The sequence below is a fragment of the Rhynchophorus ferrugineus genome, unplaced genomic scaffold (genome assembly GCF_030347505.1).
Source record: "Rhynchophorus ferrugineus isolate W39M unplaced genomic scaffold, kcgeb_rfMv2 rfM8, whole genome shotgun sequence".
Classification (NCBI taxonomy): Eukaryota; Metazoa; Arthropoda; class Insecta; order Coleoptera; family Curculionidae; genus Rhynchophorus; species Rhynchophorus ferrugineus.
The window spans coordinates 18005656-18021729 of NW_027472587.1; the positions used below are offsets into that span (position 1 = coordinate 18005656).

At 34.4% G+C, this 16074-nt stretch overlaps 1 long non-coding RNA gene across 1 annotated transcript in view; it reads right to left on the bottom strand.

Annotated features, from left to right (window-relative positions):
• The window catches only part of LOC143201325 (uncharacterized), a 123324-nt gene extending 107524 nt beyond the window's left edge, over positions 1–15800 (bottom strand). Inside the window, exon 1 of the long non-coding RNA XR_013006931.1 lies at positions 15673–15800. This is a non-coding gene — a long non-coding RNA (uncharacterized LOC143201325). The remainder of the gene's footprint in view (positions 1–15672) is intronic.
• Positions 15801–16074: the final 274 nt, after the last annotated feature.

Genomic DNA, 16074 nt, shown 5'->3' on the forward strand with positions numbered 1-16074 from the left:
TTTGTTCGTTATTAGCATTTGGTCGTTCAATATCCAAAATTCTTTTTCATACTTTCAAATCAATCAGATCAGCTAATGAATCTAATGGTTTTCCAACTGTTACTCTAGCATTCATAGGTATGCTAGAGTGTTTTGTACGTTATGTTTTTAGGGTATATGTTACTAGAAGATTGTTCAAGGAATCTATTACCATATTTGTGTTGATTGCAATGTTTTTTGGACGCTATGAGCTCACAGTTTTATTTTGTCCTCATCTTATAAATAATAATAGTATAACCATAAAGTAACTGTTCAAACAGTAGTAATAGCGCTTGTAGTAGTAGAAATAATATAAAAATTAAACTCGTCAACTCTTGTAATGTAATGTACATAGTCACCAGCTGCATAAATTTGGTTTCGTCTGTTTCACTAATAATTTTGCTCGTTTTTTTTTCTTTCATCTAAGATTTTCTATTTATGTTCTGCCTTGAATATTCTTTATTACATGCTATAAATATAAGAGCCTTTGTGACCTGCTTTCCATAAATTTTATCTAGCTTGGACCACAGTTTAATTATATACGCATTGTTTGCTGTTAATTTTCTGGTTTAAATAACAAATAATTATATTAGCAACAAACTTTTGTGGCTATAAAATTAATCCAAAAATTATTTCCTAACTCACGACACGTGGCCGTGAACTCTGTCAAGATAGTTTAGAATAAATAAGCATCAACAGTTCTGGCCAATCAACACGCACGCTGCGGTCCTTTTACTGTCGTCTTTTTTTGGCGCAGTGCTCAGCCCAAAAGCATCAATTATAGCCCAAAGCGATTCCTATCGATGGTTTGATCGAGTAATGTCTTTAAATCATTGTCTTCAAAATGTGCTGCCTATCCAGAACGCTCTTTGTCTTCAGTATCAAAATTATCACGTTTAAAATATCAAAACCAGAGAGCTTTACACAGCATTTTTTTTAATTGAAGTAAAAAAACAATTTCAGACATTCTCAACGCTCTGAAAATACTGAAATGACATATACTGAACGGTGGAACCTGTCATTCAGTGAGGCTTCAACATGATGTTCGTTACAGATGTAACCTTTGAAATTAATTTATAGGCCGGATACTTTCGCACAGTGAGACGTTAGATTTAGACACAGAAAAATATACTCATTGATTAGTTTATTCTTAATTTAACCATCGTATAACCCAGTTGATGACTGCTAATAACGAAAACGGTTGGTGTTTCCGAAGGTAATATTTCCCGACAAGAGACCTTAACCAGACAGACGAGATGTGTTACGCGAATCTAAATGGAAATCTCAGACGGTTCAATCTTTATGCGCGTCCACGGCCAACTCTAGGTGTCAAATAGACTCTTCGGGGAGCCGGGAAATCGTCAGCGATGCCGCTTGAACCCAAGATTTAAATGCGGGAGGATCGCGACCGAATGAAGCTCGCAGTCAGCGGATTTATCTAATGCCTTATGATCTGGTTTTCGTTATGCCTTGTGTCGGACTTTGTCGTTCTTGTCGTCATCAATCCGTGAACGTTTGCCTGAACAAAAATCAATCTCATTTGATTTATTTTATTACATGATTAATACAGTCTTAATTTAAAAATCAATAAATAAACATTATTCTGTTGTGAATGTATAAACATACAACCAAACGAGTGCAGCATAAATACATCATTAGTTATCTCCCAAATTTTCTCCAAAAGTTAAAAGTAAATCTCATGCTTCCTAATTTTCTCTAATTTACTGAACAATCTGGAATTTCATTGGGACCAAGTCGATTTATTATAGGCAGTGACTACAACGCCAAACACAGAAGGAAACTAAAAGGTAATAACTACCCTGAAGAACCTACTACCTAGGACTAATATCGGAAAAAAGAAGAACGAGGTAAAACTGAGCTGAATAATCTTACATCCCAACTGAGACATCGTTAGGAGAGGTCGTACGTAAAATATCAAAACTTATTCCCATCACTCCGAACAATTAATGATCCCCATCGATTTCCCATACTTATTTCCGCCATTTTACGACCTGATGGATAATTAAACACCCCATCTTCGAAACGAAGCTGACTGAGACCCACTACAGCTAGCTTAATGGCCAGTTAACGGGCCCGATAGAGGCGAGAAGGCAGCGGGGAAGGGTCAAGAATATATACAGTAGCCGCAGGCCTGCACAAGGACTTTATATCTGCCGTCTGTCCTGCTGGGAGTTGTAGCAAGGGCTTTTCCCGTATAATTCCTCGGGTTTATAGGAGAGCTTTATGCGGGTTTTAGACGAAAATAGCGAGAAAACTTTGCCAATATGCAGTAAACATTAAATATTTACTACAAAACATGAAACATATATAGACGTTCATAGGTGAAAATGAACGGGTTTTATTTTAAAGGTTATAGTCACGCCGGTGTATATTCCTCTTTATTAGAACCGTTATCTTATATTAATCCTACAGACGAACAACACTGATGCTAAATATTACTTTTTTATATAAGAAGAATGGTTTATTTATTTGTTATTACAATATATATTATAATTTTTATGTATTAACACTTTAGTTTTCCTATTACATGCACCTCCTACAGGTCAATTAAAAAGTACCCGACCTGACACATAGATGGCGCTACTAGAATTAAATCCATATGTTTTTTAGCTAACCTTAACCCTCAAAAGATGCGTGTATAAATTTGACAGCTGTCGGATCATTAGTTTGTGAATTATAGCATGTTGAGTGAAGCAACTTTCGTTATTGTGTATAAAATATTACTTTTTTAAAGGAAAAAATACAGTTGAAGCAAAAACTTGGCTTGATGCCGAGTTTCTGGACACTGCCCCAGGAAAATCAACCATCAAGGATTGGTATGCTAAGTTTAGACGCGATGAAATGAGCACCGAAGATAATGAACGCAGTGGACGCTTAAAAGAGGTTGTTACCGATGAAAACATTTAAAAATCCACAAAATGATTTTGAATGACCGTAAATTGAAATTGAATGAATTAGCAGACACTCTAAAGATATCAAATGAACGTGTACATCATATAATTCAGGAATATTTGGGTATGAGAAAGCTTTGTGCAAGGTGGGTGCCACGCGAGCTCACTTTTGACCAAAAACAACGACGAGTTGATGATTCGGAGTAGAGTTTGAATATTATCAAGCGTAATAAATCCGAGTTTTTGCATCGATATGTGACAATGGCTGAAACATGGCTCCATCATTTCACTCCGAAGTCCAATCGAAAGTCATATTCTAAGTTTGTTATGCATTTCGTAATATTAGGTTCTTGCATGTATTCTGATCATATGTCCTTTATTGTTAAAATGCCACCCGAAATAGGCTTCTTTCAGAATTTGAGCTGGGTTTTCATCCAATAAGTCTTCGAACTTCCAGGTATTCTAGGTCGTGCTTGGTTTATAGATCAGTATATGAACATCGCCATTTTCAAATCATTAAAACCTAAACTGGCATCTGCAATATGATGTAGAAGATCACCATAAACCTCTAAAAATATTTGATGAACTTCAGCAGCAGATAGCTTCAACTCATACAACAAACATAATAAATGTCGAGATTACAATTTTATTTTTTCAATTTTTAGAGTCTTTACACACTAAATAACACAATAAGACGAACTGGAAAACTGTTATTTTACGTAGAGTAATTTCAAAACCTAAAATATTTTGTGATGCCTCCTGTGGAAAGAACAATTTCTGAAAGTACTCCATATCCTTTATTTTTTTAGTCTTCAGTTATTACGTATCATTTTAGCTTTTATGTGCCTCTTCTCAAAATTCTATCTATATTTTCCTAATAATAATAATCTTATATATAATAATATATATATATATATATATATATATATATCAATTAAAAAAGCTTTAAGAGATCGAGAAATGGTTGTCTATTCCATCGACAAGAATGATCGATGAGCCGTCCGCAGCACAATAAATCAATCGTCTGTCCGTTTGGACAGTTCCGTTAATTTTTGTAGAACAATATTCCCGTATTATTTAACCCTTTATCAGTTATGATCCAATAATATGGAAGGGGTGTTAATTGCCTTTTAAAATTCACGAAAAAGCTTACTCTAATTATTGAACTCGTTCGACCACATATCTGTTGATGTTATTATCAAGTTTTTTCACAAAATAACATAATCTTGCCGGGCAAAAATATACCGAAGCACCTGCAGACTCCTAAATCGATTACTACGAATATGCAAGGAAGATAATTTCGACAGAGTTAATGATGGTTGAAGCGTAATAATCGTTCGTTGGTTTCCTTGGTCAAGCACGATGTTATTGGCGGCGGTCGGTGTCTTTGTAGCTTTCAGACACCTGCTCTTGCAAGGTTACCAGGCACTTTTATGTATTTCATTAGTGGGGAATAGTTTGTTTGCTAAAAACTACCTATAAGGGTTCAAAATAGACAAGGGTATTGAATTATTACTTGCAATTCCTTTATTTGCATATTTATTATTTAATATTGCAGGGTAGACAGTTGGGGAAAAAGTAATTTAGTTTTTTTCGAACATTCCGGTTATGAAATTTTAAACGCGTTATTGTTATTTTTCTAGATGTGACGTAGGCTTGTTGCTCATTGCATTTCAGACCGAGTTATTATAGAGTCAAATGTGCAAGAGTAATGCTTAACTAAGATGCTATTCTTAATTGAAATTTAAATCGTAGTCTTTCATTATGCTTGATGTACATAGTTGAAACGAAATACATATGTGAAAATATAGGCAGGCATATAAGTTTAATATTAGAATTAGCAGAAGTTATTCAGTTCACATTAAAATGTCCATAAAGAATTAGAATTATTATTAGACGTAATAAACTGGGAATTTCGAAACCTGAAAATTATAGATTCATTTGAGACAGGCGAATATGCGCCTTCAATATCAGACATTTAGGAACCAAGCAGTACAATAACAAAAAGACCAAGGACCAAGTGTATATGTAGTAATAAAAATTAACCCTTGTTTATTTTGGGAATGATAAAAGTCAATAGAGATTATAGGAATTGAAACTTCTGTATTAATATTGAATGAAGAGGATATGTATATATAATAATATAAAACTTCTGTATATTTCTTTTTAAAATTATATTACTTGCCTAATGAAAAACTTTTCGTATTCGTTAACAGTCAATTATCAAATTAGTTAGTGTTCTTATTATGTTCTTTAATTTAATTTTTGTAATTAATAGAATTTATTGTTATTAATATGTATATGTTATGATAAATAAAAACATTTAATTAAATATTCTCGCTTTGCTCCCCCTAGTGGTTCCAGAGCACATGCTGTAGTCGTTTTGAAAAATTTTGTAGACATTTGACAACAGGGCCAACTATTATCAACACAAATCGAATATTATAGATTGATTCAATTACATGTCCTGACGAATCAGACAGCATTCTGTGTCTTCTTAACTAGGTTAAAATGAGAGCGAAAAATCCGCTCAAAATTTAAAACCGTTTTTACATTTCTATAAACTGCATTTGGCGGTATATTCCATGTCATTGATGATGTGCATTGGCTCTTCTATTTATCTATTTATCTGCTCTCTCTTTTTGTCTATAGTCTATTCAAAGTTGGTCTTTTGGTACAAACGTCATCATGATGTTTTATGCTCATTTTATTCTAGTTAAAAAGAGACACAATGCTGTTCGAACACGAAAACGAATGAGCCTGTCAAAGTCGTCCGGTTGTCAAACGTTCAAGATTATTGGAAACAATAGTAATAAGAGGTAATAACTCTAACCTATAAACTATCCTGGCTGTATAATTAACTGTAGTTTTTAGATGTACTATAATGTTAAAATAAATTATATTTGATAACATTTTTGTTTCATTATTTTATTTAGATTAGAATTTTGTTATAAGTCAAAGACAAAATAAACTAAAACTCAGAGTTGATGTGGCAACATTGCGATGATTTGACGTCACAAATTTAGATGACGTATGTACAAAAAAACTTCGAATAAGCTATATTTATATTTCATCCTTTTTTTATAACGTCCATAAATAACGGTCACAACATGTAACCATCAACGTTTTATTTCGTCTTACCTCCATTCATCGAGTCATATAATTCATAAAACAAGATATAATAGCTTTAATTCACGTGCTTGTTTGCTTAATTAATTTGAATCATATTTAATTATCATCCTCTGTTAAGTAGATCGAAACATGTCAAACATATAAACAAGTCGAGTTAGACAAACATCATGAATCCTCACGAAGAACATACCAAATAAAAGGCGATAAAAAAACGAAATTTAATTATAACCGTTCTATATATAAACTGCCCGTTTCAGTTATGATGTGGTACATCGTATAGCGAGACGTTTCAGACGAAACAATAACAAGAAGAATCCCCGGCGACGTCGAAAAAATTCAATTATCCAAAAAAAAAGGGACATGGCGGCGCATTTTTAAACTGTTTTCGTGGTTTTTCGGGTTCCGCGACTCGGCTTGAAATTGGCTAAAGCGACGAGAGCGTTCCACCAGGTCCTGTCATAAACAGTCGGTCGGGTTAATGAAGCTTTTGCGGATATTCGCCGCGGAATAAGGAGACGCCCGGCAGTTGCAGCGCCGGTGGTGGTTTTTTCTTTTGTTTCGGCGACGACGGGGTGTGCAGGTCGTGCCGACATGCGAACCACGGACGTACGACAACGCCCGGGGGTGTCTACGTCGAAGGACGTGGACGCTACCCCGGTCGGTGCCGGTTTTAATGAAATTCCGCGTTAGCACTCCGCAACTGTCGTCGTCTGGTTACGCCGTGGGGTCGAGGGTCATGACGCCGAGGTAATTTCGACTAATCTGCGCCAAACATACAGTTATTACCCGCTAATTATTAATAGTTTCTTTACGGTTAATTTTACGAAAAAAAATGTATACCTCGACGTTGACTTAATCTGGAAAGAGTGTTCTAAGATTTACATTACATTTTCCATCATTGGACATGGAAAGCTATAAAAAGCTTTAAAGGCCCAAGCAGCATAACCCACCAAATAAAAACAAGGTCATATAACTTAGCTAGAAACAATAAAGGGAAGGCTAACATTTTCTCTAATTACCTAAAAATAATATAAGACTTAATGCTGTATAAGGTGATAAAATTATTTTTCTACCATATACAGTAGATCAAAATATAATAGATATAAGCATATTACAGTTTTGAACGCCGAGAAAGTTTGATTACGATTTTTAGTCGTTTTCATACTTTTCCACATATATATATGGTTTAATAACAGATAATTTAGTAAAAATATCAATCTTTATATAAAAATTTATGCTAAATAAAGTGGTAAAGCTATTTTTCCTCAATAAACAATAGTTTAAAAGATAGCAGATATATTGCGATAATAGCCAAAAAATGTTTAAACTATATTTGTACATTTATCTTAAAAACTGTTAACTATAGACAAAAACTGATACTCTTATCGTTTTTTACGCTAACGTATTTGATGATTTTGAACAAGATGAGAAAGTTTGACCTCAATCTAAGACCAAATCATTTTTCATACATTTTCCATACATATACCCAGGAAAAAATGTAATTTTTGATCGTTTTCAGACTTTTCTTCATATGTTTAGTTTAATAACAGATACTTTACTAAAAATATCAGTCTTTATGTAAAAATTGATGCTAAATAAAGTGGTAAAGCTATTTTTCCTCAATAAACAATAGTTTAAAAGATAGCAGATATATTGCGATAATAGTCAAAAAATGTTTAACGTATATTTGTACATTTATCTTAAAAACTGTTAACTATAGACAAAAACTGATACTCTTATCGTTTTTTACGCTAATTTATTGCCAAGATGAGAAAGTTTCACCTCAATCTAAGACCAAATCATTTTTCATACATTTTCCATATATATACCCAGGAAAAAATGTAATTTTTGATCGTTTTCAGACTTTTCTTCATATGTTTGGTTTAATAACAGATACTTTACTAAAAATATCAATCTTTATGTAAAAATTGATGCTAAATAAAGTGGTAAAGCTATTTTTCCTCAATAAACAATAGTTTAAACGATAGCAGATATATTGCGATAATAGTCAAAAAATGTTTAAAGTATATCTTTACATTTATCTTAAAAACTGTTAACTATAGACAAAAACTGATACTCTTATCGTTTTTTACGCTAACTTATTGCCAAGATGAGAAAGTTTCACCTCAATCTAAGACCAAATCATTTTTCATACATTTTCCATATATATGCCCAGGAAAAAAATTAAAATTTTGATCGTTTTCAGATTTTTCTTCATATGTTTGGTTTAATAACAGATACTTTACTAAAAATATCAGTCTTTACGTAAAAACTGATGCTAAATAAAGTGGTAAAGCTATTTTTCCTCAATAAACAATAGTTTAAAAGATAGCAGATATATTGCGATAATAGTCAAAAAATGTTTAAAGTATATCTTTACATTTATCTTAAAAACTGTTAACTATAGACAAAAACTGACACTGTTATCGTTTTTGACGCTAATTTATTGCCAAGATGAGACAGTTTCAGCTCAATCTAAGACCAAATCATTTTTCGTGTATTTTCCATATATATACCCAGGAAAAAATGTAATTTTTGGCGGTTTTCAGGCTTTTCATCGTATGTTTGATCTAAGAATAAATACCGCCATATTTTTAATTGGCTTGTAGCTGGTACACATCAACAAATGTTCTTATCCGTAGTTAGCACCTATAAGGATAAGGTACCGAGAGGTCGAACACAGCCCCAGTTATGTAAAATAATGCTGAATAATCAAGTAGCCGAACACACACACGGACGCACTAAGCGGCCCGTGATTGATAGCGACAAGAGCGCCGTCACACGGTCACATGGTAAGCCTCAGGTTGATTAATTAATAGCGGTAGCCTTGCCTATAAGTGGGCCTTAAGTAGACAGGGACGAGGAGAAGGGAGAAAAAAAAACGCGCCGATATCGCGGTAAAAAATCGGTGTTTTTTCCTATTTTATTTTTAACGTCGCCGGAGGTGGCTCGGATTTATGGGTCTGGTGGCTGGAAATAGAAACAAATTCATATTTAATATCTGGTGTTGTGACAAATGTAATGGCCTGAATCCGTGTCGAAATAACGGCACCGGTCTTCCGTCGGCTCGGTTCGGTGATTTGTTGGGCGCGTTTGATTTTGAAAATGTCCTCCTGTCGACATCGGATTCCGCTGACAATGAATCAATTTTAAATATATACCGGGAGAGGTGACGCGTAGTAGTACGAGGTGTCGGCGGTGGAGGGACCGTAAATTTCGTTTTTACTAACGGTCGTTTGTAGAATTAAATTATAGGGGTCTACAACGAATTCCTTCTTCAAAACATGTTAAATAGCGCGACTACACGGCACTAGTGTCTGATTTAAAATATGACCACAAAATATAGAGAATTTAGAAAGCATACATTTAGCACATGCTCATTTTCATCTACCAAATCAGTTGAAGTCCCCCCTCCCCCGCCTGACATATAGATGGCGTTACTAGAATTAAATCCATATGTTCTTTAGTTAGTCCAAATCCTCAAAAGATGCGTGTATGAATTTGACAGCTGTCGGATCATTAGTTTGTGAATTATAGCATGTTGAGTGAAGCAACTTTTGTTACTGTGAAAAATGGATAAAAAGGAATTTCGCGTGTTGAAAAATATTGTCTTTTGAAGGGAAAAAATACAGTTGAAACAAAAACTTGGATTAATATGATAAGTTTAGTCGTAGTGAAATGAGTGAACGCAGTGGATGCCCAAAAGAGGTTACCGACGAAAAGATTTAAAAATCCACAAAATGATTTTCGAATGCATATATAAAATTAACTGCTTCAAGTAATTTTCGCTGTCCTTTCCTCTCTCAGAATTTGTACAGAAAAGGGTTCGTACATCTTCGTCTGACAGTACGAAATGAACGAAACAGTCGCACCGTGTATTTAACTGAAAATAGTAATTACTTTTTTCAGTCGCTAGTTTTTCGACTATCGACTGTTTCAGCTGTGTTGCGACTATCGACTGTTTCAACTGTTTTCAGTCGATAGTTCCCAACGCTAGTTTTTTTTTATTTTTCATTATGTTAAATGAAGTGTGTTAATATCTTGTTAACATGATATTTCCTATAGCTCTCTATAGGAAAAATAAATATGCAGAATTTTGAAGTTTGTAATATTTTATTCCGTACACAGGACAAGGACATGAAAAACAGCTGATAAAATTTTAGAACGGATCATCGCATAACGAACGGACATTGTTCGATATGTAGCACATTAATAATGTGGTAAATTCGAATTAAGTGTACATTTATGGATATGATAACGCACATTTTCTGACTAATTAAAACATCGGTAGCTCGTCCGGAACAGGGTTTGAGCGCGACCGCAAAAATTGCCTAGTTAACAGACGCCATCCGAAAATCTGTTTCATCAAATTGCGCTTTTGTGCACCAATAATGGCTCCGGACTAAAATATAATTGTTAATAATAAACAACCATTAGTAATCAGTTCGACATGGTGGAAATGTTAATATGAAATTGTGGCACTTATTGTTTTATTAATACACAATACGTAAAATGAATGTTAATATATGTATGGTGTGCCGGCCAAATCAATTTATTCGTCTACCTTATCGATCAAAAATAGGAAAACGTTCAAATAATATTTTACGATTTTGGTTCCCGAATATTTCAAAAACTTTTTCACCAAAATAAGACAATAGTAACTAATAAAACTGAAAAATATTCTACCCAACTAAATCTTCAATTTATACAAGTATCCCTCAAAACTATAATAAGTATCTGTCCCACTTATAAATACCCCAAAATTATATTCATCTGCGGCAGGGTTCTCAAGAACAATAGCCCAATTTAATACCACAGTTTCCAAGCTCATCTTCAAACGAAAATTGGAAAATAATGGTACGTTGTCCGACGAAATCTATAAGACAGGTGAAGAGGTAATGACTTAATATCGGTATAGTCATCGTGGAATGGCCGTGGAGGGGCAGATGATGCCGAGGCGACGCCGTCTGCGATGACACGCTAGATGTTTTAATCGAGTTAAAAGAGACTGGTTGTTATTTTGGTGGTACTGGGTCATTTTTTCGTTCACTAAGAAGGCAAGAAAAATACCAATACATAATAAACGAAATCTATACATATATAAACCATAAAAAATATTGCTCCCCTGCATTTCTCGATATTTCTCAGGCCTTCGACTAGGTGTGGCACACTGGACTGCATGTTAAATTGAAAAAGCTTTTGCCCCATACACACTTTCAATTGCTGATCTCGTACCTCACAGACAGACATTTTATTGTCAAACATGATGACGAATACACTGACCTACACCCAATATATTCGAGCGTTTCGTGTTCTTGGCCCATTGTTATATCTTTTGTATACAGCTGATCCACCGACCTCAAGAAACACTACTGTTTCAACATATGCCGACGATACAGCGGTTTTATCATCACACGAGGATCCAATATCAGCCACAAGAAACTTCCAACTTCATCTTAACAAAGTCGAATTGGGGCTGAAAACGTGGCCATCCTACGACAAACCTACCCATGTGACATTCACCCTTTGTAGAAGGACATGTCCCTCAGTAAAATTGAATAATCATGAACTTACGCAAGCAGAAAACTTTAAATACCTGGGAATGCATTTCGATCGACGTTTGACATGGAAAAACATATAGTTACAGAACGCAAACGGCTTGGGCTCAAACTAAACCAAATGTATTGGCTGATAGGGCGTAAATCTAAATTATCATTAGATAATAATATTCTGGGGTACTAGCAAATCTAACATAGATATGCTTCAGAGGTTCCGGAATAAAGCGTTGCGAGTCATAGTCGATGCCCCATATTACGTGTCCATCAAACTGATTCAACGCGATATCCCCATAACGAGTGTGATTCAAAGTTCTAGTGCGAAGTACTCTGAAAAACTATTAATGCATCATGATGTACTCGCCAAACAGTTAAATGTGAGCGATGACAGTGCAGTGTGTAGCCTCAAGCGCAAACTGCCATACGAACTGATTAATAGACACATAGAGTGAGATTTAATAATCTTTAGAATAAGCTAGAATAGTTTTTAGAAAAGTTAGGATAAACTTTAAAATAAGTTAGGACAGTATCTAGAATAAGATTTAGATTATAAGTTGTACAGTAGATCACTTAGTGAATTGATCTACTATAAGTCAGGATAGTTATATTATATAACTGAAATCATATAATAATACTTATTGCCCACGGGCAGATTCATTGCAGATTGAATTGTAATAATTGTTTTAACAATCGAAAAATATCGATATATATCGGTCGAAAAAAATCGATATTATATCGACATCCCCACGTCAGATAGCAATAGCAATCCAGATCCATCCTCGGAAACGATAAAACCGAAAGCCCCAACCGATCGCAGTTTGTTTACGCGCGTACACAAAACAAAACGTGGGAAATCTCGTTTTTTCCGCGCCAAACGTCGGCGTCCGTCCCCCCACCGCCCGAAAAAAACTACCAACGACCCCATCGGCGGTAAATAACCCGTGAGTCGTTTTTTTCCCGTCCATAATCTAGACGTCCAATCTGGAAAAAGGTGCACGACGTCGCGGGAAACAGATAGAAAACGGTCGGGGACGCGTAGGAGCATATCAACGAGACAAACCGTCCCGGCCCGCTTGAAGGATCTGTTTGCCGTGCGGCCGGACGGACCCCGAAGAAAAAGCGGCGAGCATCAAGAGGGGATAGAAACAATAATCTGTTTGAATGGGACCGTTTGTTCTATCGACTCTGGTCTATTAGAGACATTTTTCTTTACGGTATCATTAAATGTACGCGACAAAGAAATATCAGGTGCTTGTATGGCCCCCTTGTCATTCAAGGGGATTACATTTTATCACCATATACATGGCAAAACTTGAATATTGCATTGGTATCGATGTGGAAGGTCTTTCTGAAAGGATTATCGTAGTATATCCACTTTTCATCAGCAATCACAATACGCCACAGATAAATTTTGAATTTTTACCTGCCAAGCGATGAAACTACAACAGTGAAAAGGTTAGAAATGGTATTTTTAGTAAATCCCTCCCCTTAGTTCTTTCCCATGAAACACGTAAACGTCTGGAATCGGATAATTCCTCAAGTGTTAAGTCGCCTGAGAGTGTTCCGAAAGCATGAACTAGATGTTCCTCCAATAAGTCTTGCAATTCATTGTTTTCGAACTTTTTAGGCCCTCCAGGTCGTTCTTTGTCATCAACATCAATCACCGCTTTTTAAATAGTTAAAAGCAAAACCGACAACCGGGATATGACACCACCAACACACTATACGCATATAGTATCAATATCATTACATTTCAAAATAAAAAATAGAAATAAGTTAAAATAATCCAGCAAAAAATAACAAATAATAAGTCTTCTTGAGAAAAAGTTAAGAAGTTCTTAAACCAGTATCAGTTGAAAGGAATTTCTGTTGTATATTTCGCCAAAGATAAAATCGTCACAACGCGAGCGGTCCTATAATATCAATTTTAGAAGAGAAACAACGACCACAAAATAAATTCAACAGACTGTAGTAATGGATTGTGCTGAGTTGATAGAGGGGCTAGAAATAAAATAGTTAGATCTACCGAACAATTAGTAACATGGCAACTTCATTAAAATTAAATTTAAACGACTGTATCGCATATACGAACAAAACAAGCTTTAATCGATAAGACATAGTCCAGTGCCATAAGAAAACAATTTCGAGAGCACGATATATTGCATTCATTAAAATATACTAGAACATATAGACAGTAATATGTTAGAATGTAAGAAAAAACATGGCAACCCATGTAGAAAAATTAAATGATTTATATATATATATATATATATAGGAAAAAGTAATACATTAGTAACACGCGCGATTTTTCATAAGGTATTTGAACGTTAAGAAAATCCCTCAAATTTAATTCACACCTTCAATTAATAGATCCGAATTAGCAGAGCGGAGATATTCCAGAATAAATCATGTAAATATTTATTTATTCACATATCACTCTATGTAAACAAATAAATGAAAAAAAAAAGATAAAAAAAAGAAAACATAAAAAAAATCTCAGAGTACAATTTATAAAAACCTACTTGGAATCATATTAATGTACACTAGCTCGCATGCCGCAGTCACTAGGCCTCCAGAAGTATCGTATTACCCAGTATATGCGCATGCATTCCTCTCAAACAATTACACACTAATAAAAATGGGAAATAGTTTTCCTGCAAAAACAATTTAATTAACCAGAATTTTTAAGTAATTAAAATAAAATATAGATGGAGCTTTTTTATTCTATGGAAAACTTAATTATTATAAAAGCCGGGTTTTTATTCTGGCCAAGTGTGTACGTTTGCCTGGCCCGTACTGTAATTTATTAACGAAAAAAATCAAATATCTTGATAGCAGTCTACATAATAGGAATTTAATTGGGCTAAGATAAAGGTCACTTGGGGAAACACAATGTATACTACTGGGAAAGATATTTGTAATTAAATTGTACAATGAAATTCCATCAGCTTTGGTAAAAAACCGTTTTAAGTAGCCCGAGTCTTTAAATGAACTTTAATTAGTATTATAAACTGGGAAACAATACTTAGATGGGCAACTGTATTATATATACAAGCCCTGTCTATAATTTATTTATTCATATTCCACGCCTCCTTTGTTTTTTTTTGTCCACAACGATTATACAAGCAGCATCAAAATAAATCATCTTGCGACGATTTGAACATTTAAAAACAACGTTTTATATTCCCTCTGTTCGTATTATGGCTTAAGGTCTAATTTACTTATTTTGCCCGTTTTAAATCGGTGCTACTGGCCTCGTGTATGTTTGTTCTCTTCTTATTTTTCTTTATTTCGGCGAATTAGCTTCGACGATACCAATCCTCTTCGCGTATAAAAAGCGGTCTTGTATATTTTATGAAGTTATTTTTGTCTTGTTGTGATGGAACACTTGAATAAGACGCTTTCTCGTATATATATTCATATGTCTGGTCTATGAACATAATATTAGTCTGGAATGAACATTTTAACAACTATAAACGTTGATAATTGCGGACGAAAAGTAATTTGGTTAATAAAGAAACATCTTTTAACATCCCAAAACATAATAAATAGCAATTATGACAATTTACCTTCATTTGCTTTTAATAGGGAGGAATTTACGTCAAACAAAGCGTTATTAAATACGGCAAAATCAATATGTAATTGGTTTATACTTAGCTGCATCGCTAAATTATATAATAACTACATTTCCGTGATATAAAAATCCATGAAAATCTTTAAAATAGGGCACTATAATGAAAAATAATTACCGTATAACATGTAAGTTGTCATAAAATGTTGTGTAGGTCGCGATAATATCGGCATTGTAACGTCTAACTATTTTTCAACGAGATAGAATAATTTCATCAATTTATATAGGTTATTTAGTTAAATATTATAATGTTTTAGTTGTTTCTGTAGATTCCTGAAAGTATAGGTTAACAAAAAGGTAAACAAAACCATGACAACTCATTCCTGAAACTATATACGACAAACGATTAACTACACGAACTTAGACGTACTTTGAATATAAATACTTATAGATTATAGTCGTTTTTATTAATTTTTTCACTTACCCCAGACTGAAACCTGTTTTTTTACATCAAGAATACAAAGCACAATAGCCACAACTAACTAAAAACTCAGTCTTGTGAAATGTGAGCGCGATATTCTTTTTAACAAACGTCAATATCGATTCAAACGTCATCGATACGCTATCAGTCAATACTACGACCCATAATTCGATTTCCTAACGAACGGAAAGGGCAGAAAAGTGGATGAAAAGTCTTAATGCACTTCCGTTGTCGCCCGGACCCACTTACGCGCATTTTTTGTCCGGTTATCGAAGGAAATTCGCCGACGCGGGATTCGACAATCGACGGACTGCACTACCAACGTCCACTATGCGATTTATCGGCGATTTCGTCGACAGGTTTTTTCCGCCGTTTTTTTGTCGAATAGTTGGCCGTTTACAGCTG